The following is a 26,380-nucleotide window of genomic DNA, read 5'->3' on the forward strand; positions in this document are numbered from 1 at the left end:
AACTAAAGCCATCAGAAACCACTCTCATTAAGTCCTATGTAGAAGCCCATGAATATAACCCTATGCTCAGGAGGCAGAGAAAACATGACTTTTAAATTATTGAGATTTCATGTCAAAAATAAAAAAGAAAACATACTATAATTTACATTCTTGGTTTCTGTGTCCAGAGGATTGGTGGAAACAGTAAAAGGGTCAAACTAGAATAAAACAGGAAATGGTTCATTAAAGATAGAAAGACATAAAATTAACTAGCACAGCTAGGCAGTATGGGTACAGCCACTAAATAGCCCTTTGAGACCTACCAAACAAAACCTGCAGGTCTGTTGTGTCTTAGTCATTGGCTCTCTATCAAGGGTCTGTTCTTTGGGACTCTGGCTGGTGGCATAGTTGTATCCAGAACACTGGTTGTTCCAATGGCTGAAGAAGAATACTCTTGAAGACTTGGCTCACAAAGCACATGCACCATTTTGGTTTGTTAACTGACTGACTAGTCATAGGGCGAAGCTCATTTTACACCAGAGATCCAGGGATTACAAGCCAAACATTTGCTCAAAGAGATGAACTAGAGATATTCAGGGAGAAGTACTAATAATTACCAAAGATGCATTATAGACAGTGGTGCTTAACATTTTACACTTGGTAAAGTTTCTCAAGTAAATGGTAAGAATTGGTGTACTTTATAGCAAGTGTATTTTGAAAAATGCTGATCATAAAAAAGAGACTCCTGGTGGCTGAAGAGATTGCTCAGTTGCTAAGAGCACTGGCTATTTTTCCAGAGGACATGGGTTCAATTCTCAGCACCCACATGGCAGCTTACAACTATAATTCTGGTCCCAGGGGATCTGATTCCTTTATACCAATGAACGTAAAATAAAGCTAAATGAATTATTAAAAAAGAGACTTATGGGTAATAGATTTTTTACGGTCATTAGAAAACTAAAAAGCCTACTTTGGCAAACAAAATTTATAAAGGTCTATTAATATATTTAATTTTCTTTCTTTTTAAAACAGCCATGCAGTATAGAATTTATGTCAGAATCCAAAAGGAGGGACTGTGAGTGAGCATAGTCTCTCTCTAGAGAAATTCAGAAGCCAAACCTTTCAGGTGTGAAGAATGACATTTCTAGGTGAGAAGATATGATGGCTTTACTTCTTATTTTAGAACTCTCTGTTTCAATGTTCTTATAATGATATATATTGTTTTTATAAAGGAAAATGCTCTGAAATAATCTAGAAGACAAAACTCTCCAGAGAAGAGGAAACTGGTAGGAATTTTGTATTGAATATGAAACCACATTACTAGCTATTAGGTAACTAGCCCTTGGGGGGCGGGGATCTTCTTTTCCCCTGCAAGTTTTAAAGCAATGTTGACTGTCATCAATTCTGAGGGTAGAGTTAGTAAAAGGACAAAAATGGCTGGAGGCTTCTGTTGTCCATCCCTGCTCTGGCTTGAATTTTCTGTCTATTTAAGACAGTGCTGGAAGAGGCACACACAGCTGTTCTTCAGAGAAAAAAATCCTTTGTCAGATTTTAGTTTGGACATTTAGTATTTATTTGACTGTGTCTTCATTTTTGTAAAAACCCAAAACATAAAACCACACTATATCTTAGCTTTTTATTGACTCTTAAATTATTTGCCATAGAATTTTTTAAGGATCCATTTTTCAATTTTTTTTGCTATTTTATTGACTTTGTTCTTTGACTATTTTATACATGCATGTAAGGCATCCTGATTACTCCTGTGCCCCAATATCTCCCATCCCCCCTAAGACTTTCCTCTCTTTCCTGTAGATTCCCTTCCTATCTTCATGTCTGGATTTTTTTATTTCTTGCCCTCTAAGTTTGTCATCTGTGTGGCCATAGGTTTCGATCTTTTCAATGGATCAGAGTGGACTCATCAGTAGGTATACAATTTAAGGAAGTGATCACTGTAGCACTGAAAGACACCAGTTCAACAGTTGCCTTAAAAAAGGGACAGGAACATATGGAAAAATTTCAGGGAACCTGAGACTACTTTTTAGGGCAGTTTAAGCATTCATCCCTTTGAAGGTAGAGAAGATTTTATGATAAATCATAACTATCAAAATTATATACCTTAACTGTGGTCACTTATACCTAAATGCAGCCATTTAAAAGAATAACGCAGTAATGTCTGGGAATAGTATGGCTTGAAAAGGATTCCTGTTAAGTTGAATTACCAAGCTGCAAAGGGCAAGTTTAGATCTCTAACTTGTAATATTTATATCAAACTTGCAGTTGAGAATGTGAAAATTTCATGTGATACTGAGTTAGGGTGAATGAGAATGTGGGGTAGTTAAAATACATATGAAGGACAAACAGTTAGTAAATTGGAAGTTTACTAGTAGCTGATGCTGTGACTTCTGTGGCTGAGATTTCAGTGGCCTGGAAAAAAAAATCCACATTTTGAAGTATTGGGTCCAATATTGTTTACCGCAGTTGTGATCCACCAACATGCCCTATGAATGGTGTTTACCTAAAGTTTCTGTCACTAGGATAAACTAACATCTTTCAGGTGTAGTTCAAATTCTCAGAAACATTTCATATAAACCCCCATATTTTTTGTGATTCTGAGAGCAGGGTTAGAAATATCACTCAATGAATAGAAATCAGTGGAATATAATTTCCAAGGTAAACATCAGTGCGTGAATGAAAACAAATAATACAGTCCGAACATTGTGGCTTACTGTTGCAGAATTGTTTCTTAAGTATTTTCAGAACATTATGCTTTTCGATCTTCACAGGAAGTTTTAAAACTTCAGGCTAATAATGAACATGATACTAAGCCTCTAGTCATAACCGAGACTATTTCTATAGGGAGAAATGCAAAAGTGAGGTATTCTTTTGATCCCGCAAATCAGCTGTCCTTATTATACTAGACAATGACAGAGACATCTGAGTCGCTTTGATCTCCCCACCATTTATAAGGGCCACAGCTGATTGGATTAGTACACACATGCTCCAAAAGCTGTCCTGCCATCCCATACACAGAAACAATGTGGGTCTGAGGAAATACTTTCAAATTCTCAAACACTATTAGAGAGTAATGGTGATTCAGTTGCAAAAATTAGCCATCGACGACCATATATTAAATTTTTAAGTTTTAAACAGAACTTTAAACCAGCTGGAAAAGCATACTCTTATTGGAAAAAAAAATCCCTTCACTTTCAAAGTGAGGCGGCAGAGCTCAAGAAGCATTGTTTTTAAAATTCAGGATGTGAAGTTGCTAAGTGCAAGTACCATGGTTATTTTTACTTTGTTTAGCATCTAACAGAATAAACCTTTACGAGAGGAACTGAAAATGTACGAAATGTTAAAGGCTAATGAGACTTGACTCAAATGTAGCTCAGAAAGACCCCATGGCAGCCACCTAAGGAGGCTCGTGTGGATGGTTGAGGTGGAATTTGATATAGTCCCTTTTAAAACTATTGTTTTTTTGTATGCTATCTGTTTTTTGAAAAAGAAGTATCATGATTTCAGTTTTTATTTTCGTGGGTGATGTGTAAATTCACAAACTCAGCTGGAACTGAATGAGATGCAGATGTAAATATATATGTAAAATATATATATAGTCTGAATTTTTATAAAGTATTGGGCTGATCCCAGTAGAATTTAAACTTTATGAAATACAGCTCTCTTTTATATTTTACCATTTGTTTGCACACATTTTTTTGTTTCTCTTTAGCACCCCAGCATCTTTAACTTTTTGATTTAAAGAAACTCCCTTTTATTTCTTTCCTCTGCCATATGCCAAGTTACTGTTTAATTCAGGACTGTTATTCAGTTAAAGTATAAACTATTTATAGCTGTATATGGTGAATTATATTTAAAAATAATCCTGTGCTTTTGTTCAATTTTAATGTGAAATCAAAACTGCTCTCAAAGTAAAGACTATTAAAACTAAACAATTGAAGATTTTAACCTGTACTACTCAGCCAGATCCTACTTCAAAATGGAAAAAGCAAAATGAAACAAGTATGATTAATCAGCAGTTTAAATATTTCTAATAAGCATGCTTAGGATTGTTGAAATATGAGCGGCGGGCTACTTTCCCGGCACCCGGCCGCTCGCACGGCTAGCTTTACCCGAAATAATTACACGGAAACTGTATTCTTTTAAACATTGCCTGGCCCATTAGTTTTAGCCTCTTAACCCATTTTTAATAATCTAGCACCATGAGGTGCGCTTACCAGGAAAGATCTTAACCTGCATCTGTCTGGAGTGGGAGGAACATGGCGACTCCCTGACTCAGCTTCTTTCTCCCAGCATTCTGTTCTGTTTACTCCACCCTATATTCTAACCAATAAAATGGGCCAAGGCAGTTTCTTTACTTTTTTTTTTTTTTTAATTTTTTTATTGATAAAAGGAGGATAAAGAAAAGAAAAAAAAAATTTCCACCTCCTCCCACCAGCCTCCCATTTCCCTCCCCCTCCTCCCACTCTTCTCCCCCTCCTCCCACCCCTCTCCCCTTCCCCCCACTCCTCTCCCCCTCCCTTTCCAGTCCAAAGAGCTGTCAGGGTTCCCTGCCCTGTGGTACGTCCTAGGTCCTCCCCCCTCCATCCATATCTAGGAAGGTGAACATCCAGACTGGCTAGGCTCCCACCAAGCCAGCACATTGCATAGGATCAAAACCGCGTGCCATTGTCCTTGGCGTCTCATCAGCCCTCATTGTTCGCCATGTTCCGAGAGTCCAGTTTTATCCCATGCTTTTTCTGGTAACAGTCCAGCTGGCCTTGGTGAGCTCGCAGTAGATCATCTCCACTGTCTCAGTGGGTGGGTGCACTCCTCGTGGTCCCGACATCTTTGCTCATGTTCTCACTCCTTCTGCTCCTCATTGGGACCTTGGGAGCTCAGTCCAGTGCTCCAGTGTGGGTCTCTGTCTCTATCTCCATCCATCGCCAGATGCAAGTTCTAGGATGGTATGCAATATATTCGTCAGTATTGCTCTAGGGTAGGGTCATTTCAGGTTCCCTATCCTCAGCTGCCCAGGGAACTAACTGGGGACCTCAGCTTGGGCACCTGGGAGCCCCTCTAGGGTCAAGTCTCCTGCCCACCCTAAAGTGGGTCCCTTAACTAAGAATTGTGGTTCCGTGCTCCCCTATCCAACCTTCCTTTATCCCGATCCTCCTGTTTCCCCAAGTCCCCCCTCCTTCCCTTCTACCTTTTCTCTCCCCATCTCCCCTAACCCCCATCCCACCCCACCCCCAAGATCCCACTTTTCCCCCCGGCAATTTTGTCTACTTCCCTTATCCAAGAGGATAACTATATGTTTTTCCTTGGGATCACCTTCTTACTTAGCTTCTTTAGATTCGCCTATTGTAGACTCCGTGAACCCTATTTATGGCTAGAAACCAATTATGAGTGAGTACATCCCATGATCGTCTTTTTGGGCCTGGGATACCTCACTCAGGATAGTGTTTTCTATTTCCATCCATTTGCATGCAAAATTCGAGAAGTCATTGTTTTTTACCGCAACGTAGTACTCTAGTGTGTATATATTCCATACTTTCTTCATCCATTCTTCCATTGAAGGGCATCTAGGTTGTTTCCAGGTTCTGGCTATTACAAATAATACTGCTATGAACATAGTTGAACAAATGCTTTTGACATGTGATAGAGCATCTCTTGGGTAAATTCCCAAGAGTGGTATTGCTGGGTCCAGGGGTAGGTTGATCCCGAATTTCCGGAGAAACCGAAACACTGACTTCCACAGTGGTTGCACAAGATTGCATTCCCACCAGCAATGGATGAGGGTACCCCTTCCTCCACAGCCTCTCCAGCAAAGGCTATCCTTGGTGTTTTTGACTTTAGCCAATCTTACAGGTGTAAGATGATATCTCAAAGTTGTTTTGATTTGCATTTCCCTGATCGCTAAGGAGGTTGAGCATGACCTTAAGTGTCTTTTGGTCATTTGAACTTCTTCTGTTGAGAATTCTCTGTTCAGTTCAGCGCCCCATTTTTTAATTGGGTTAATTAGCATTTTAAAGTCTAGTTTCTTGAGTTCTCTATATATTTTGGAGATCAGACCTTTGTCTGTTGCGGGGTTGGTGAAGATCTTCTCCCAGTCAGTAGGTTGCCTTTGTGTCTTAGTGACAGTGTCCTTTGCTTTACAGAAGCTTCTCAGTTTTAGTAGGTCCCATTTATTCAATGTTGCCCTTAATGTCTGTGCTTCTGGGGTTATACCTAAGAAGCGATCGCCTGTGCCCATCTGTTGTAGGGTATTGCCCACTTTCTCTTCTATCAGGTTCAGTGTTTTCGGGCTGATATTGAGGTCTTTAATCCATTTGGACTTGAGTTTTGTGCACGGTGATAGATATGGGTCTATTTTCATTCTTCTACAGGTTGACATCCAGTTGTGCCAGCACCATTTGTTGAAGATGCTTTCTTTCTTCCAATGTAAACTTTTAGCTCCTTTATCGAAAATGAGGTGTTCATAGGTTTGTGGGATAAAGTCCGGGTCTTCTATACGATTCCATTGGTTGACTTCTCTGTTTTTATGCCAGTACCACCCTGTTTTCATTACTGTAGCTCTGTAATAGAGTTTGAAGTCAGGGATGGTAATGCCTCCAGAAGATCCTTTATTGTATAGGATTGTTTTGGCTATCCTGGGTTTTTTGTTTTTCCATATAAAGTTGATTATTGTCCTCTCCAGATCTGTGAAGAATTTTGATGGGATCTTGATGGGGATTGCATTGAATCTATAAATTGCCTTTGGTAGAATTGCCATTTTTACTATGTTGATCCTCCCAATCCAAGAGCAAGGGATGTCCATCCATTTTTTGGTATCCTCTTCAATTTCTTTCTTCAATGCCTTAAAGTTCTTGTCAAATAGATCTTTCACTTCCTTGGTTAGATTTACCCCAAGATATTTTATGCTGTTTGTGGCTATCGTGAATGGAGAAGCTTCTCTGATTTCCCTCTCTGCTTCCATATCCTTTGAGTATAGGAGGGCGACTGATTTTTTGGAGTTGATCTTGTATCCTGCCACATTACTAAAGCTGTTTATCAGCTGTAAAAGTTCTTTGGTGGAATTTTGGGGGTCGCTTATGTACACTATCATATCATCTGCGAATAACGAAAGTTTAACTTCTTCATTTCCAATTCGAATCCCCTTGATCCCATTATGCTGTCTTATTGCTATTGCTAGAACTTCCAGCACTATATTGAAGAGGTATGGCGAAAGTGGGCAGCCTTGTCGTGTTCCTGAGTTAAGCGGGATGGCTTTGAGTTTCTCTCCATTTAATTTGATGTTAGCTGTCGGCTTGCTGTATATAGCTTTTATTATATTTAGGTATGACCCTTGTATCCCTAATCTCTCCAAGACTTTTAACATAAATGGATGTTGAATTTTGTCAAATGCTTTTTCAGCATCTAATGAAATGATCATATGGTTTTTTTCTTTCAGTTTATTTATATGATGGATTACATTGATAGATTTTCGTATGTTGAACCAGCCCTGCATCTCAGGAATGAAGCCTACTTGATCATAATGGATAATTTTTCGGATGTGTTCTTGGATTCGGTTTGCCAGTATTTTGTTGAGGATTTTTGCGTCGATATTCATGAGTGAGATCGGCCTGTAATTCTCTTTCCTGGTTGAGTCTTTGTGTGGTTTTGGTATCAGAGTAACTGTAGCTTCATAAAAGGAATTTGGTAATGACCCTTCTGTTTCTATATTGTGGAATACATTGAGGAGTATAGGTATTAGGTCTTCTTGGAAGTTCTGGTAGAATTCCGCATTGAAACCATCTGGCCCTGGGCTTTTTTTGGTAGGGAGGTTTTTGATAACATCTTCTAGTTCTTCGCGACTGACATGTCTGTTTAGCTTGTTCACCTGGTCCTGATTTAATTTTGGTAAATCGTATTTATCTAAGAAAGTGTCCATTTCTTTTACATTTTCCAGTTTAGTGGCATACAAGCTTTTGTAGTAAGATCTAATGACTCTCTGAATTTCCTCTGTGTTTGTGGTTATGTCCCCCTTTTCATTTCTGATCTTATTAATTTGCAAATTTTCTCTCTGCCGTTTGATTAGTTTGGATAGGGGTTTGTCAATCTTGTTGATTTTTTCCAGGAACCAGCTTCTTGATTCATTGATTCTTTGGATTGTTTTTTGTGTTTCTATTTTGTTGATTTCAGCCCTCAGTTTGATTATTTCCAGTCTTCTACTCCTCCTAGGTGAGTCTGCTTCTTTTTTTTCTAGAGCTTTCAGGTGGGCTGTTAAGTCTCCAATATGTGCTTTCTCTGTTTTCTTTAAGTGGGCACTTAGTGCTATGAACTTTCCTCTCAGGACTGCTTTCATAGTGTCCCATAAGTTCGAGTATGTTGTTTCTTTATTTTCATTGAATTCAAGGAAGACTTTAATTTCTTTCTTTATTTCCTCCTTAATCCAGGTATGGTTCAGTAGTTGACTGTTCAGTTTCCATGAGTTTGTAGGCTTTCTGGGGGTAGCATTGTTGTTGAATTCTAACTTTAATCCATGGTGGTCTGAAAAGACACAGGTGGTTAGTAATATTTTTTTGTAGCTGTGTAAGTTAGCTTTGTTACCAAGTATGTGGTCAATTTTCGAGAAGGTTCCATGAGCTGCAGAGAAAAAGGTATATTCTTTCCTATTTGGGTGGAATATTCTATAGATGTCTGTTAAGTCCATTTGCTTCATTACCTCCATTAATTCTCTAATTTCTCTGTTAGGTTTCTGTCTGATTGACCTGTCCATTGGTGAAAGAGGAGTGTTGAAGTCTCCTACTATTAATGTGTGCGGTTTGATGGCTGCCTTGAATTTTAGCAATGTTTCTTTTACATACGTGGGTGCTTTTATATTAAGGGCATAGATATTCAGGATTGAGATTTCTTCCTGATGAATTTTTCCTGTTATGAGTATAAAATGTCCCTCTCCATCTCTTTTGATTGATTTAAGTTTGAAGTCAACTTTGTTAGAAATTAGTATGGCCACACCTGCTTGTTTCTTAGGTCCATTTGCTTGATAAGCCTTTTCCCAGCCCTTTACTCTGAGTAGGTGCCTGTCTTTGTGGTTGAGGTGTGTTTCTTGTAGACAGCAGAATGTTGGATCCTGTTTTCGTATCCAGTCTCTTAGCCTGTGCCTTTTTATAGGTGAGTTGAGTCCATTGACATTAAGTGATATTAATGACCAGTGGTTGTTAACTCCGGTCACTTTTTAAGTAGTAGGGTTTGTGTGTTTCCCTTCTTTGAGTTGCGCTGGTGAAGGGTCTCTAGATGTCTGAGTTATTGAGGTCTTTGTTGGACTCCTTGGTTAGTGATTTTCCTTCTATTATTTTCTGTAAGGCTGGATTTGTGGCTACGTATTGCTTAAATTTGTTTTTATCCTGGAAAATTTTGTTTTCTCCATTTATGGTGAACGAAAGCTTGGCTGGATATAGTAGTCTGGGCTTGCATCCATGGACTCTTAGTTTTTGCAGTACATCTATCCAGGACCTTCTGGCTTTCATGGTTTCCATAGAGAAGTCAGGTGTAAGTCTGATAGGTTTACCTTTATAAGTAAGTTGGCCTTTTTCCTTTGCGGCTCTTAATATTCTTTCTTTATTCTGTATATTTTGTGTTTTGATTATTATATGGCGAGGGGATGTTTTTTTTTGATCCAGCATATTTGGTGTTCTGTATGCTTCTTGAACCTTCATAGGTACATCTTTCTTCAGGTTGGGAAAGTTTTCTTCTACAATTTTATTAAGTATATTTTCTGGACCGTTGAGCTGCACTTCTTCCCCCTCTTCTACTCCAATTATTCTTAGGTTTGGTCTTTTTATTGTGTCCCATATTTCCTGAATGTTTTGTGATGAGAGTTTGTTGGACTTGCTGTTTTCTTTGATCAGTGCGTTTATTTTCTCTATGTTATCCTCAGACTCTGAGATTCTTTCTTCTATCTCTTGTATTCTGCTGGTTATGCTTGTTTCTGTAGTCTCTATTCGTTTACCTAGATTTTCCATGTCCAGCCGGCCCTCTGTTTGTGTTTTCTTCTTTGCCTCCATTTCATTTTTCAAATCATGAACTGTTTCCATTATCTGCTTGATTGTTTTTCCTTGCTTTCCTAGGGTATCATTCACTGATTTACTCAATTCCTCGAACTTTCTGTTATACTTCTCATCCATTTCTATAAGGGCATTTTTTATATGCTGTTTAAGGGTGTCAATCACTGTCATGAAGTCAGTTTTTTCTCCTTCTTCATGATTAAGGTGTTCATGTCCTCCTGTTGTGAGGTCGCTGGCTTCTGGTGGTTTCGTGTTGTTCTTCAGATTGTTGGGTGAATTCTTGCATTGGCGTCTCCCCATCTCTTCCTTCCAATATTCTCCTATGGATCTTCTTTTACAGGATCAGGTCTTCTTGCCAACTGATGTACCTTCCAAGTGATGTCACTCCCCCGTGATGTTTCTCCTGGAGTCCAGTTCCGATCTCCTTGCTGCTTGGTTAGCTTCCAAACAAAGGCCCACCCTGCTTGCTGCAGGCAGGTTATGGAGACAAAGGAGCTACCACCTTCCCCTTTGCACTCACCTTCGGGTTCAGTCCCAGCGCCCAGGCAGGCTGAACAGGGAGGCACTCTGCTCCAAGAAGGGAGGGATGGAGGGAGACAGGGGGTAGGGGGATCTGGATGTAAGCTGGATGGGATAGGAAGAGAGAGGAGGTACCGGGCAGTGTAGCCCTGTAGGTTGATCAGGAAGTGTAGGCGGGCTGTTCCCGGGTGCCGCAGCCCTCACTCACCACAATGATGTCTCACTAGGTGCCCTGATCGAAACTCCGTGCTGCTTGGTTCGCTCGCAGACAAAGGGCCCACCCTGCTTGCTGCAGGCGGGCTATGGGGACACAGAAGCCCCCGAGCTCCCCTTTACCCTACGCTTGGGGTTAGGACCCAGCGCCCAAGCAGGCAGAGCAGGGAGGCTCTCTGCCACCAGGGAAGGGAGGGGGGAGAGAAACAGAGGGTGGGGGGATCTGGATGTAAGCTGGATGGGATAGGAAGAGAGAGGAGGTACCGGGCAGTGTAGCCCTGTAGGTTGATCAGGAAGTGTAGGCGGGCTGTTCCCGGGTGCCGCAGCCCTCACTCACCACAATGATGTCTCACTAGGTGCCCTGATGAAACTCCGTGCTGCTTGGTTCGCTCGCAGACAAAGGGCCCACCCTGCTTGCTGCAGGCGGGCTATGGGGACAAAGAAGCCCCCGAGCTCCCCTTTACCCTACGCTTGGGGTTAGGACCCAGCGCCCAAGCAGGCAGAGCAGGGAGGCTCTCTGCCACCAGGGAAGGGAGGGGGAAGAGAAACAGAGGGTGGGGGGATCTGAATGTAAGCTGGATAGGATAGGAAGAGAGAGGAGGTACCGGGCAGTGTAGCCCTGTAGGTTGATCAGGAAGTGTAGGCGGGCTGTTCCCGGGTGCCGCAGCACTCGCTCACCACAATGATGTCTCACTAGGTGCCCTGATGAAACTCCGTGCTGCTTGGTTCGCTTGCAGATAAAGGGCCCACCCTGCTTGCTGCAGGCGGGCTATGGGGACAAAGAAGCCCCCGAGCTCCCCTTTACCCTATGCTTGGGGTTAGGACCCAGCGCCCAAGCAGGCAGAGCAGGGAGGCTCTCTGCCACCAGGGAAGGGAGGGGGAAGAGAAACAGAGGGTGGGGGGATCTGGATGTAAGCTGGATGGGATAGGAAGAGAGAGCAGGTACCGGGCAGTGTAGCCCTGTAGGTTGATCAGGAAGTGTAGGCGGGCTGTTCCCGGGTGCCGCAGCCCTCACTCACCACAATGATGTCTCACTAGGTGCCCTGATGAAACTCCGTGCTGCTTGGTTCGCTCGCAGACAAAGGGCCCACCCTGCTTGCTGCAGGCGGGCTATGGGGACACAGAAGCCCCCGAGCTCCCCTTTACCCTACGCTTGGGGTTAGGACCCAGCGCCCAAGCAGGCAGAGCAGGGAGGCTCTCTGCCACCAGCCAGTTTCTTTACTTTTTAACCAATGACCTTCCTCCATCATAGGATGATCAAAGTATTCATTAGATGTTGGCAGTCATATAATGATTTACTGTTAGCCAGCATTTTCTGAAAAGCATCTTTGGAAATGGATCTTCCTAAAACAACACATATTTTTATTTCTACTCAACAGGAAATGTTTAAAAGTAACATCTGTGCTAGTTTGAATGAGAATGGTCCCCAAAAGCTCATATTGAATGATCATCAGAGAGAATAACAGTGTTGGAAAGAATAAGAAGGAAGGGGAGGTATGGTCTTGTTGGGGTAGATATAGGCTTGTTGTAGGAGGTGTGTCACTATGGTCGGGCTTTGAGGTTTCAAAAAGCCCTATTCAGTTCTTCAGTTCTTCTCTCTCTCTCTCTCTCTCTCTCTCTCTCTCTCTCTCTCTCTCTCTCTCTCTCTCTTTCTCTCTCACCCTCCGTCTCCTTTCCCCTACTCTCTCCCTGTCCCTCTTACTGATGCATACAAATGAGGATATTCATCTCAGGTGCTATCACCACACCTGTTTGCTTCTTGTCATTGTGGTCATGAACTAAACTTATGAAAAGGAAAACAAGGCTTACAAGTAAATGCTTTATTGTGTAAGAGTTGTCTTTGTCATGATGTCTCCTCCCAGCAACAGAACAGTGACAAAGCAGCATCATAATCCTGTAAGACACTGTGTATTTTCTTTGTTGTGATTTGTGATGTACGTATCCCCCTTTCAACTTCCTTGGAACACTCTCATATGCCCCTCTTTGCTCTTTCAAATTTATAGCCTCAAATTATGTATATGCTTTTCTCATATGTTTTCAAAAGCTATTAGATATATTATTGTCATCTTAGGAAATGAAAGAGTGTAACAGGCTCTCATTTCAGTCCTATCAAATTGAAGGTTCTGCTGAAGGTCCTAAACATTCTCACTGCAAAGAAGAGTTGATTACAAGAGGCAATGTTTATGTAAATATGACCTATTTAATAATTTAACAGGGTGTGAATATATCATAACATATATCATAACATTATATTTTATCTGATAAGTATAAATAATTATTTGACAATTAAAATGAGAATTTTAAGTGATTTCTCTTATTCTTTGAGAATATGATATAACTATAATATATCCCCTTCCTTTTCCTTCTTCTAATATCTTCCAAATACCCCTCCCTGCTCTCTTTCAAATTCATAGCCTCTTTTCATGAATATTAAATACACATATGCCTATGCATATACACACAATATATATTATATAATGTATTACACACACATATTTCTAAAACATAAATACAGTCTGTTCAGCTTGTCTAATGTTACTTTTATATGTTCCAGGGATGGCCATGTGTACTGGGTATACAATGAACATTGTGTACTTCCGCTTTGGGGAAGACTACTTCTCCTCCTCTGAGCATTGCTTAGTTACTTGTATTTGTGTAGGGTTCAGGCTTTTTAGGATTTCCCCTGTCCACTTTAGTATACCTGTTTTTGTTCCTGTTTAGTTCATGTTTAGGCAGACATGCTGGAGACATTATAGAAGTTTCTCACATTCCTAGGAGGCACAGACTTACATTGATCTCCATGCTCCTTAGACATAATTTTTCTGCATCCTCTTTTGACATGCAGAAGAGCCTTAGGTGCAGGAGTTGTATTGCGGATGTATCCATTGGGACTGGGCTCCATACTCTGCATTTTTAATAGTTGTAGCTTTCTGTAATGACCTCTATTTGTCCCAAAGAGAGGTTCCTTGATGAGCAGTGAGGACTAGGCTTATCTGGGTATAAGAACAAATAGTTGGCATGTAGTTAGAGTCTATGCTGATATACTGAAGTAGTGGTTGTAGGTTTATAAAATAGGAAAAGGAAAAAAATATTAATTTGGATAAGATGTTTTAAATATTGAATCCTATGTGTTAGGCCAAATAAGTGCCGAGTAGAATTTAAGCAAAAATTCAAGGAAAATTTACAATTTATAGAGGAAGGGGGTGGGATGAGGGATTTTTTTTATTAATGTAAACTTCCTGGAAATTTTGTGGAACTATAGTTGAATAAAAGGATGGATGTGCTTTTTGTGAAATCATTTGGAACTTTGAAAGGCTTGGGGTCAAGCTTCAGCCTTCCCAAAAAAGATTTTCTGTGGGAGAGATAAGGAAACAGGGTGTCTGAAGCCCCAGGTGAGCACAGTTTGTTGGAAGCCAAGGCTGAGAACTGGTTGAGCAGAGCCCTCCTTGACTTTCTGGGATGGGAGGAAAACTTGACACAGTGAAATAGACCAGAATATTGAAAGTTGTCATTCACAAGGTTTGAGCTCAAAAGAATGGTTTATTTTTCCTCAGAGACCAAGTTTGCTAAGGGAAGAGAACTAACTTCCCACTGAAGTGAAGACACTGGAATGCATTAGTAAAGTTCAGAATCTAAAGCACAAAGTCATGAAAACTGACCACTTTGTAGGATGGTAGAACGTTTCCTATTTGCATATGGCTAAATAAAAGACTGTTCCTGAAGATTCTCTTTCACAGTTTATCATGTAAAACTATTAAAGAAAATTTATAAGAACAAGCAGTAATGTAACCAGAGTGAAGAAACAATAAAATGAATTATCAAGGTCAATGAAGAGCAATGTAGTGGATTGTCTAAGAAAACACACCAAAGTAGATGAATGCAAACTGGTAGCCTGTGAGGAGATACAGAGTAAACCAATTTTAAAGTGGGAGACCTCACTATCTCTGCCTTAGAAATGGACAAATCAAATAGGCAAAAAGTAAGAATAGAGATGAATTCAAACATACTACCCAGCAGTGGGCAGAGTCCACAGATGTAGATGAGGCTAGCACACAGCTAGCATGCACAAACTTGCAAATTCATGTGGAACACTTACCAGGCAAACTACATTTGGGGCCTCAAACAAATCTTTATATAACTGAAACAACAGAAAAGATAACAATGAGGGGCCTCGAAATATTGCCACATAAAACTAGGAATTAATAGTGGAAAGGTAAGTGAAAAATGTCTATTACCTGAATATTAAATAGCGCACTTCTGAATTGTATAATTCAAAAAAGAAACAGCAAGAGAAGTAAAACTACTTTCTGAGAAGATAAAATGATAATGGGACAAATCAAAAGTGTGGAATGCAGAACTGACAATACCGAGAGAAGGTTCCAGCACTAAGGACTTAGCAAAGATAAGAAGAAAGATCTATCATTGGTAGCAATAAACCAATTTAAGAAAATTAGTGAACAAATTAACAAATTAAATTCAAAGAAGTTGGAGAAAAGTTAAAAAAAAAAGAAAAATGACAGCATAAATCACTGTAATTGGGATAGGGAACCAATGGAGAATGAACAGCAAATGCTGATTCTACAAAAAGACCAATTAGACTTGCTAATTGTTAAAAGGCAGACTGAAAATAAGGCGCATAAAAGTACTAATATCAGAAATGAAAGAGGGATATAACTATAGGCTCCATGGACAGTAAGAGAATATTAAAAGAACAGAATTAGAAAATCTCTGTCATAAAATTGGTAGTTTAAATCAAATGGAGGGATATCTTGAAAGAATCTACAAATGTCAAACAAGTAGATATAGATAATTCAATTAGGACTATAGCTACCCAAGAACTGAAAGCACCAAATAATGTATTTCCATACAGAACATTCCAAGCCAGCAAAGATCTCCCAGTGAAGTTCACCAAGGACTCTCAGTTTCTGCATAATGTCTGATACCTTTGTTTCCATCTACTTAAGGAGGAAGCGTCTCTGCCTATGGCTGAGAAAGGCACAGATCTATGAGTATAGTAGAATATCATCTATTGCTATCCCACTTTTTTTTTTTTAAAGAATAGTATTTGGTTTTATTCTAGGTCCCTGGGCTATCTAGGCTTAGCTTCTTGGTCACCCAGCAGTGTCAGGTGTAGGTTCCATCTTGTTCAGTGGGCCTTAAGTTAAATCAGATATTGGTTGGTTACTCCCACAAGCTTTGTACCACCATTGCACTAGCGTATTTTATAGGCAGGACACCATTGTAGATCGAAGAGACTGTGGCTGGGTTGGCCTTTACTTTTCTCCTTTGGTGGGGTGTAGAACATCTTTCTGTAGCAAAGAAGATAGAATGTAGAAATGAAGGCTCTGTGTAGGCACCTGCTCAGCTTTTCCAGGGTCAATTGTTGTGCTTAGCAATGGGATTTTGCCCTCAATTTGTGGAAGGCAACATTGAGTCTTGGCAACAGCCTGCGCTGTTTGGGTGCTCCCTTGAGATCACTTTGTCCAACAAGTCAGATAGATACAATCCAGTTCTGGTACTGGAAACTTCATTTGGTGATAAGAAATGGCCAGTTGGGGTTCTGTCTTCCCTATTATTTAGTGATTTTATTTAGATCACCTTCATATACATATGGAAGCTTCTACTGTATTATTTCAATACAAATCATCAAAAGACCCTTTAGTTTAGCTTGTCTCTACATATTTCCTCCCTATACCACCTTTTTTCTACCCCTCCTCACTTGATACTCCCATTTCAGAGCCCATCCATCTATAACTATATAATCTATTAATCTTTCCTAAAGAGCTCTATATGTCTTTTCTAGTCCCTTACTCTACATCTAACCTCTGTGATTTTATAGCTTGTAGAGTTTTTATTATTGACTTAAAAGCTAACATATATATATATATATATACATATATATATACACATATATATGTATGTGTGTGTGAATACACACCATATTTGTCTTTCTGAGTCTATTATGAATATTGTAACAATGAACAATGCTGAGGAATTTTCTTTGTGCCAGGATGAAGTGTCCTTTGGGTATATGCCCAAGAGTGGTATAGTTGGATCCTGAGGTAGGCTTGTAGCACAAGTTCTAATTGGTCTTAGTAATAAAAGCCCAGAGTCAAATATAGGGGGGAAATGCTGAAAGATCAAAGAGATGAAGAAGCAAAACCACAGCAACACCTTACCTACTTAACTTCCCAGCCAAGAAGAGACCGAGTTTCTGTCTCCTCCCACCTTATCATTTCCTCTCTCTATTCAGCCATATTACTTCCTGTCTGCCTGTACAGACCTGTATGGTTAGCTAGCTCCAACCCTTGATTTTTCAGGCAAGCTTTATTTGTGCACACAAGGTATCACCACATAGACTTTATTCTCATCTTCCTGAGAAACCACCACACTGATTTTCTTAGTGACTGTACAAGTTTTCACTCCAATGAGCAGGCGGTGAGTGTTCCACCTGCTCCACATCCTTGCCAGCATGAGCTGTCCCTTGTCTTAGTGATCATAGCCATTCTGAAAGGTTTAGGATGAAATATCAATAGTTTTGATTTTTATCTTCCTGATTACAAAGGCTACTGAACATTTCTTAAAGTGTTTCTCAGTCACTGGAGTTTCCTCTTTTGAGAATTCTTCATTTAAATCTGTATCCCATTTTATATTAGGTTATTTGCTTTCTTGAAATCTAGTTTTTAGCAATAACTTTCAAAATATGACATCAGAAATCAGGAGGATTGCTTCCTGATGTATTCTATTAAACACTTGGATATCATAACCAGATGAAGACCTCTCTCTCTCTCTCTCTCTCTCTCTCTCTCTCTCTCTCTCTCTCCCTCTCTTTCACACACACATGCATGTGCACATACACGTAAAACTAGGATACCATCACATATGTATGTGAGCATGCATGTAAAAGCCCTCAACAAAATGTTAATAAAATTAATTCATTGATCTATAGGAATCATATATTTGGACCACATGGCCTTTGTCTCAGGTATGCAAGACTTTTCAAGATTTGAAAATCAGTTAATGTAAGCCTCAAATCAAAAAAGTATAAAAGAAAATGCAAAATATCTTAACAATGCATGAAGAAAAATATTTGTCAGACTATAATGTGGAAATAACAGTATAACTTTAACAGTTTCTCTGCACATAAAACTACAATATTCTGATAAAAAACAATAAATGCTAAGATTTTCTATGTTGATGATAGAAGATACAATCTACGGGCTTTATATATTCAATTTAATCTCAAAACTGGAAGATGCCTCAGAAGAGTCAAGACAAATTTGTGGGGAAAAAAACTTCTGAAGTTCAAAATTTGCTATAAAATCAAAACAAAACAAGACTGAATTGTATTGTAGTAGATATAAATAGAATAATGTTTCAGAACAGATAAATTAATATATACAATGAAAATATCTTTGACAAAGGAACAAAGATCTTAGAATGAGGATATGCATGTCTTTAAATAAATTGTATTTCACCACTTTGGCATCCACAAACAAAACCATTAACCAATCAGTGATATTATGCTTTTCATAAAAGTCAGTTGAAAATGATTGTTGAACTAGGTCTAGTGTGAGTTTGGTAGAATTTTTTAAGTGGTAGCTGTGAAAGAAATAATGTAGAAGACTTTATCATTAAAATTCAAATTTCTAACTCTGTAAAAGATACTGTTAAGTATACAAATAACCATATATTGGAGTAAAATATTTGCCAAAAACATATCTGAAGAAAGACTTTGCTCTGAAATATACAAAGACCTTCCCAATCTCAACAGAATGGTCAATAATTCAATCAGAACACAGTCAGATGTGTGACTTAAAAGAACAATCAGAAATGAGAAAGAGATCCCACACCCAGGAAGACACACAAATGGCAGAGAACTTGGGAAGGTGCACAACTTTACATGTAACTAGGACACTGAGAAGTAAAATAAGGATTCACCATTTCACAGTTATCACAAGGGTGAAGCTGGAAACGACGACAGCTTCAAAGCTGGCAAGTATTTGGAACTAAAGGAACCATCACGCATTGCAGAATTGAATACAAAATACTACAGCCAGTTGGGAAGATATGTGTCTTTTTTTTATTGTGGTGGTGGTGGTTGTTGTTTCCCTATGAAAATACAACTACTATATTAATAATAGCTACACAATTATTTCTGACAACATACCCAAGATAATTACCATAAAGGAAGGAATCCCTGTTTTGTCACATGGTCAGACTTTTGAGTATATAGTTCATTGGTCCTGTTGCTTTGGGGCCTTTGGTGGAGCATACAATGGAATAACACTGCTCACTAAAGACAGATGGCTGCTAAGTGTAAGGATGGAGAGAGCATAGAATAGAGAAAGGGAGTTCTCTTGTAACCTTCCATTCCTGAAAATGTAACTCCCTTCATTGGTCCCAATGAATGTTTCATCATCTCCTCATTGTTGCGTCAACTCTTGACAAAGACTTTACTTACCATAGGAGACTTTGAGGGTCATTTCCAAACCATATCAAGTAGCATATTTATAATTACCCAAATATACATACAGATTATGTACCTACAATAGCATCAAATAAGTAGGTCAGTGGCTAGAAACACTTAGTACATAGAGATGATTGAATATTTCTCCACATGAACAAGGCAAAGGCAAAACAATGTACACAGTACAGAAATCAGTTGTGATCCTAGGATTAGAGAAAGGTAGGATGAAAATATGAAGCACTCAGAATACTTAGGACTGTGAACTTTATTTGCTCCTATAGTTCTAAGAAGCAAACTCAAATCCTTGTGCACGAAAGTCCCAAGTCTACAGTGAGATGCACCCCACCTTTTCTGTGGTGCTTGATGGCTTACAGATTCTTTTGCACATCTTTAAAGAGTCATCTGACCACCCAAAGAGCTGATAGATTTACATGGCCAGGTCCAGCCTTCCACTATCCTTCATTACACTCTGCAGATGCTTCTTCTGACCTAGCCAGTTTGCTCTAGAAGCTGAAGCCAGGAAAAGAATGCCTCTTGCAGAGCTACAGAAGCACGTTGCCCCTTTGGAGTGGACATCATTGACAGAGAGCACGGGGCGGGGGACAGTGCTCATGTGTACATTTCAGTGAAACAGCAAGTGCTAATCCCCATGCCCTACCTGGGTATTGAGGCACTAGATTTTGCTTCATTGGCATACCAAGATGACTTGCAGGAAGGAGCTGTTCCTGAAGGAAAGCTGTTGGTGCAGGGTTTATTAAGGCAGATGGAGTACCTCAGTGCCTTTGGCAGAGCCACCATTTATATTTCATCATGTGCTTTGCTACTCTGATGTGCTATCAACCAAACTCATCCCATTGGCACTTTTTCTATCTAAGGATTATTAAACAGAGTTTAGAAGTTTGTCCAACAGAAATTCCTCAATCTGTTGATCTTAATACTTGAAAACCAAACACGATGTAGTGGTGTTTGTATAAGCATATTTTATTTGTGATTAAGGATATAGCCACAGACTGGATACATTAGGAATGATGAACATGGAGCAAAACAAAATGTTTCAGTCTACACAAATGCCCTTGGATTCTCTTTCCTTCTGATGACTATAGTTGGTGTCCAGGGAATAAGGTACCAGTCTGGTAGACTTTGAAGCATTGGTCCTTTCCTTTGTGATGTGTGACTGAAAAATGGGGCTTCTTGTCTTTTGATTTCCTTCCCATCTGGGTTTTACATTTAACAACCTAAGAGCCATATCATTTATCCCTCAAAATGGTCTCTTTTTTATTTGATGAAATTTCTTTCTATGGAACTCTATTCAACCTGTCAAGCTTCCCTTTGCTCATATTAGAAAGGGAAATGTATTTGCTTTTGATATGTCTGAATTAAAATGGCACAAGAATAATTTGCCACAAAGACACTAGAAATGGTGTCAGTGGGTGAGGTTTCACGAGTGGTAACTTAGAATTTGTATGTGTTTAGTTCAGTGAAGCCTGTATTTTATAAAGAAAAGTAATACTGATTTTATCGCTCAAATAGCTGAATTATTACACATTAATCACAATTACTCACTAAAAGGCTGTGGTACGTATTTTTAAGACATATAAACAATAGATTCTCTGTTCCAAGAACCATTTCATCTAAGGAAAAATGATTTTGTAATTCAAAACAGAAATTGCCCTAAGTTTTCATCATACATGGCCACATTTGTGTCCCATTTCTTCTGGGCAACTTGCTGACATTTTTCGTGTTTGTGACTTCATAGGCTGTGGTCATTTGTTACCCCGACATTACCCATCTGCACATGTATTTGTCATTCCTCCTTGAATTTGCTCCAGTTGGGTATTGGGAACTCAGAACCAAGAATAATAAGGTTATGTGAAGGATACCATTAGAGGAGAAATTGTACTTCAAAGTCCAAGCACATATGGTTTTGACTTTTATAAAGATGGCAGGTGGACACGAAGAAAAGGCTGATTTCAAATTTATTTCGGGGATAGGAGAGACTTCTGAAAGTCAGAGAAAGATTAATTTTCAATTTGGAATTCTTCATAATTGAAACATGATCAGGTTTTACAACTTCCTGAGGTAACTTTTGTAGATGCCGAAACTGTCCTCCTGGAGACCAGCAGAATAATTTAACCGAAGTGTCAGAATGATGAAATACTGACAAATGTTTGGTGAGACAAAGAACACATCTACAGTGCAGTCCATTTGAAAAGGTTTAGCGAGAAAGCTGATCATAGCAATGAGCTACAGAGTAGATGATGACCTTAGAATATGATGCACAATTGAGAACACATATTTTTTTTTAAATTTATCTACTTTAGAAGACCAATTTATTACACATTTGTTTATTTCAAATGCTGCCAGATGTCTTAAAATGCTGAAGGTTCTTTAATGAATCTAGCAGTTGGATCTTTTGGAGATACCTTTTTTACACTTTTCACATTTTGTACTAGGAATGCTTCCAACCAAAGAAGGGACAAAGATTGATCAGCTGAGAAATCAAACGCTAGATGCTCTCTGAAAGACACTTGATCACACAGTACTCAAATATCCATTGGCAATATTTACTAGCAAAATACAAGGAATCACCTAAACGTTAATTTATGGGAGAGGCAGTATTAGTCCTGTTGCAAATGTCATATTTTATGTCATATTATTGACAATATAGGTATGGTCAGTATTATGGAACAACATCCATGATGTAGAATATAAAATAAAGCTCAGCAGAGTATACTATGAATAGTATACTAATGTCTATATATAAGTTTTTAACACATACATTATCTATGCATACAATTTTAGAAGTAAGATTTTAAAATATATTCTACCTTCCCCCATTAATATTATGTATAACCTAAACTTGATATTTAAAAGAAGCAGACTAAAAGAATTTAAAAACAAGATACAACTATATGTGTCTCCAAGAAATACACATTACTGGCAAAAGCATCCAAAAACTGAGAGTCAAAATTTGGAAATGGATCCATTAAGCAAATAGAAGGTGCAAAGAAGCTGACACAGCAATTTTCATAGTGGGAAAAGTAGACCCCAAACTAAAACTACTCAGAAGACATTAATATTACACACACACACACACACACACACACACACACACACACACACGATCTCTTTTTGCTGCCTACAAGTAACATATCTTAAGATTACAGATAGACACAACTTTAGGCTGAAAGGATGGATCAAGATTTTCTAAGTTATATGAAAGAGTAAAAGTCACTTTTTCTAATAACAAACACAGTAGTATTCAAACAGAAACTACTCCAAAAAGAAGAAGAATGCCCTTTAGTGCTGTTTAAGGGAACAATTGATCAGGAAAGCATTGCAATTCCAGATATATACCAAAAGTAGTTGCTTCCAATTTTATAAGCAAATACTACTAGATAAAAAGCAATAGATTAACTTTAACACCATAATAACCCATCATGTTGATACTCATTGTGACAAATAGGTAAGTTGCCTAGACCAAAAACTGAGAAATATTAGAGTCAAATGACACTATAGATTACGTGACTTAGCAGATACCTACAGCATATTTCTTTCTAACATAACCTTTAGAATGTTATCTTAGAATTTCATGGGCTCTTTCTCCAAAATACATCACATATGAGAATACAAAAGTTCATCAATAGATTCAAGGAAATTGAAATAACCTCTTGCATTTTATCTGGCCACAAAATGATAAAGCTAGCAATCAACAGCAGATACAGAAACTAGTGGAAATTAAAGAACACATTCCTGAAATGAATACCATCAAAAAGTTCCTAGAACCGAATGAAAATAAAAACACAGCATTTCAAAACTAGTAAGATAAGATGGCGGTATCCCTAAGATCAAAGTTTAGAGCTCTGTGTTCTTGTGTTGGAAAATAGAGAGCGATCAAATAAATGACGCAATGATAGGCTTTAAGGCATTAGAAACAAACCAAAGCCAGCAGCAGTAGAGGAAAAAGAAGGCTAATGATCAAGAGAAAAGCTGGGACTGCAGAGAAAAATTGGAACTGGTTCAGTTCTAAAGAACACTTGCTGTTCCTGCAGAAGCGCCGTGTTCAGTCCCCAGTACCTACACAGTGGCATGAGATCATCCATAACTCTAGTTACAGAGCAGTAAATAGCGTCTTTTTATGTATAGGAGCACAGTACAAACATGTTGTACATACAAACATGCAGGAAAAGTACTCAAATACATAAAATAAAATAAATACACTTAAGTTTTAAAAGACCAAACAGAAATCCATGAAATAGAAATGAAAAGTGCATACAAATATTTAATGGAATTAAAAATCAGTTCTTTGAGAATATAAAAAGATGGACAAATCAACAAAAGAGAGGGACATAAATTTGTAAGTTTGGAGATGAAAAGAGAGAGTGAATACTTAGTTTTGCCAGCTTTACACAAACTTGAGTCATCTGACAAGAAGAAACCTCAACTGAGGGATTTTCTTCATTAGACTGGTCTGTGGGCATATCTGTGAGGCATTTTCTTGATTAATTATTGATGTTGAAGAAACCTGGGTTTCTTTGGTTTAGAAGGTGAACTGAGCAAACTGATAAGCAGCTTTCATCCATGGTTCCTGCCTGGGCCCCCTGAATGTCCCAACTTCTCTCAGTCATATATTGTATATATGACTATATAAAATAAGGAAACCCTTCTCTCCCAAATTTGCTTTTGGGCAGTATTTTATCTTGGCAGTGGAGGGCAAACTAGGACAGAGTTGATGCAAGACTGTCATCTTGCTGTGATGGACCTAACTGTGCGGTTAGAAAGGTGGAGTTAATATTGTGAAAATGGCTAATTTATAAAAACTGGTTGGGCCACGTCCTTACGCTGTCTCTGGGCTCCAGGGTCTGCACGGGAAGATGGCAGAGATTGGGTCCAAGTCGGTGTTGTTCGTGTGTCTCGGTAACATTTGCCGCTCACCCATTGCAGAAGCAGTTTTCAGGAAACTGGTAACTGATGAGAATGTTTCAGCTAATTGGGTCATTGACAGCAGCACTGTTTCCGACTGGAACGTGGGCCGGCCCCCAGACCCAAGAGCTGTCAGCTGCCTAAGAAATCATGGTATTAGCACAGCCCACAAGGCAAGACAGATTACAGAAGAAGACTTTGCCACATTCGATTATATACTATGTATGGATGAAAGCAATCTGAGAGATTTGGATAGAAAAAGTAATCAAGTTAAAAACTGCAAAGCTAAAATTGAGCTACTTGGGAGCTATGATCTACAGAAACAACTCATTATTGAAGATCCCTATTATGGCAATGACTCTGACTTCAAAGTGGTGTACCAGCAATGCCTCAGGTGCTGCAAGGCTTTCCTGGAGAAGACTCACTAGGTGGTTCTGCCACCACCATTGAGCAGCTCAGTCACCAGAGCCGTGCCCAAGGGTGGTGCCAGTCCTTAGCCCCGTGTCCCACCTGTCTCTTCAGCTGACTTTACTGTTTATCTTTAAAACATGTGTAGGTCGAAATTAGGTGTATGTTCAGAAGGGTAAAAATATTAGAGTAAGACAGTGTGAGGTGTGGCTAAGTATTCTTAGACTAATTGAACCTTTCCTCTCACCTTGTCCTAATTAGAAAATAGTGGAACAAGGAAATATGGAACAAACTAGAACCCAATAAAGTAAGAATGACCTACAAGGTCTCGTCTGCCTCTGAGCCCAGCCAGCCTGGGTGGTCTGGTCTTACTAAAGGGTGTGCATGGCCAGCACCCAGTGGTGCCATTCGCTTGCCTTATACCTCTCTATCCTTACTCTTGTGACAATAATTCCATCCATATCAGCCTTCCACTTAACACTGGAAGATTTAAACTCCGACACACTGAAGGCGTTTAATATTTGAGAGAGATGACAAACTCCCAGCAGGCCGACCTGGGCTGTGCACTGACGATGGGAGCAACAGATGTAGGAAATTAGCAGTGTTATTCTTACTTGGTTTTTGTCCAGTGTTTTGTTGTCCTGTTTGAGCCACTTTGCCTCTTAATTCAAAGGTGGTGTGTGCTTAAATAGTGGCATGTCTGTAGTGTCCCTTCGTCAGCGTTGTAGAGAGTTACCCGCAAGCATAAGTCATTCTAGTGCGTTGCAGGGCAGTGACCTCAGATTCATGGCTGTATATTGGAAAAGAATGTGAGGTAAACTGGGAAGTTAACAAATACATCTGAAGTAGAGAAAAAAAAAACTGGTTGGAAGATTTAATGCATTCACTATCAAAATTCCAATGATGCTCTGTACAGAACATAAAAACCAATTTTAAATTTCATACAGACATATAAAATACCTGAATAGTCAAAGCAATTCTGACCAGAGACTGTTGGAGGTGTAACAAAATCTGACCTCAAATTATACTACAGGGCCATAATGGCAAAAATAGTATGGTAATGGACAAACAACAAATTGGATCCATCAACCAATCAAAGAGTATTGAGGACCGAAAAAATAAAAAAAAATATAGCTCTAAACACTTATTTTTTTTTCTCAAAACTGTGACAAATGTTCATAGTAAAGAAAACAGTCAATTCAATGGCTGGTGTTGGCAAATTGATGTCCACATACAAGAGAATGAAAATAGAACCATGTTTGGTGATGTAGAAAAGTCATTGACAAAGGCAGCAGAAACCTTAGTTTAAGAACCTCAGATGCTAAAAGTATTATTGGAAATCATGTCAAGATATAGGCACTGACATGGACCTTCTGAAGAGTACTCCAGCATTGGAGGAAAGAACCCACTATTTTCAAATGGGATCAAATGACATGAAAATATCACTTCACAGCAGAGAAAACTTTATTAGAATAAAAAGCCAGCCTACACCACAAGAGAAAATCTATACCAGGTATACTTCAGACAGAGGCGATTGCCTATAATACATACAGAACTGCGGTTCTCAAACACCAGAAACAGAAATTTTCCAGTGGGCAAACAGATTAATGACATGAACAGTCAGTTAACATTAGGAGAAGCACAACGCCCTATAAATACTGTAAAACTACTCAGTATCTTATATATCAGACATGTAAATTTAAACTGCTCTGAGACCCCATGTAAGCCCAGTTGGAATAGCTTTCCCCAAGAAAACAAATGACAACAATGCTTATTAACGTGGGGAGAGAGGAACCCTTAGACACTGCTGGTGGAAAGGTAAACTGGT

General features: G+C 39.1%; 1 pseudogene; it reads left to right on the forward strand.

The window, feature by feature from the left end:
- The first annotated feature begins 24,068 nt into the window (after nucleotides 1-24,068).
- LOC142853835 (low molecular weight phosphotyrosine protein phosphatase pseudogene) lies at nucleotides 24,069-24,834 on the forward strand (annotated as a pseudogene).
- The last annotated feature ends 1,546 nt before the right edge of the window (nucleotides 24,835-26,380 follow it).

The sequence above is a fragment of the Microtus pennsylvanicus genome, chromosome 7 (genome assembly GCF_037038515.1).
Source record: "Microtus pennsylvanicus isolate mMicPen1 chromosome 7, mMicPen1.hap1, whole genome shotgun sequence".
Taxonomy (NCBI): Eukaryota; Metazoa; Chordata; class Mammalia; order Rodentia; family Cricetidae; genus Microtus; species Microtus pennsylvanicus.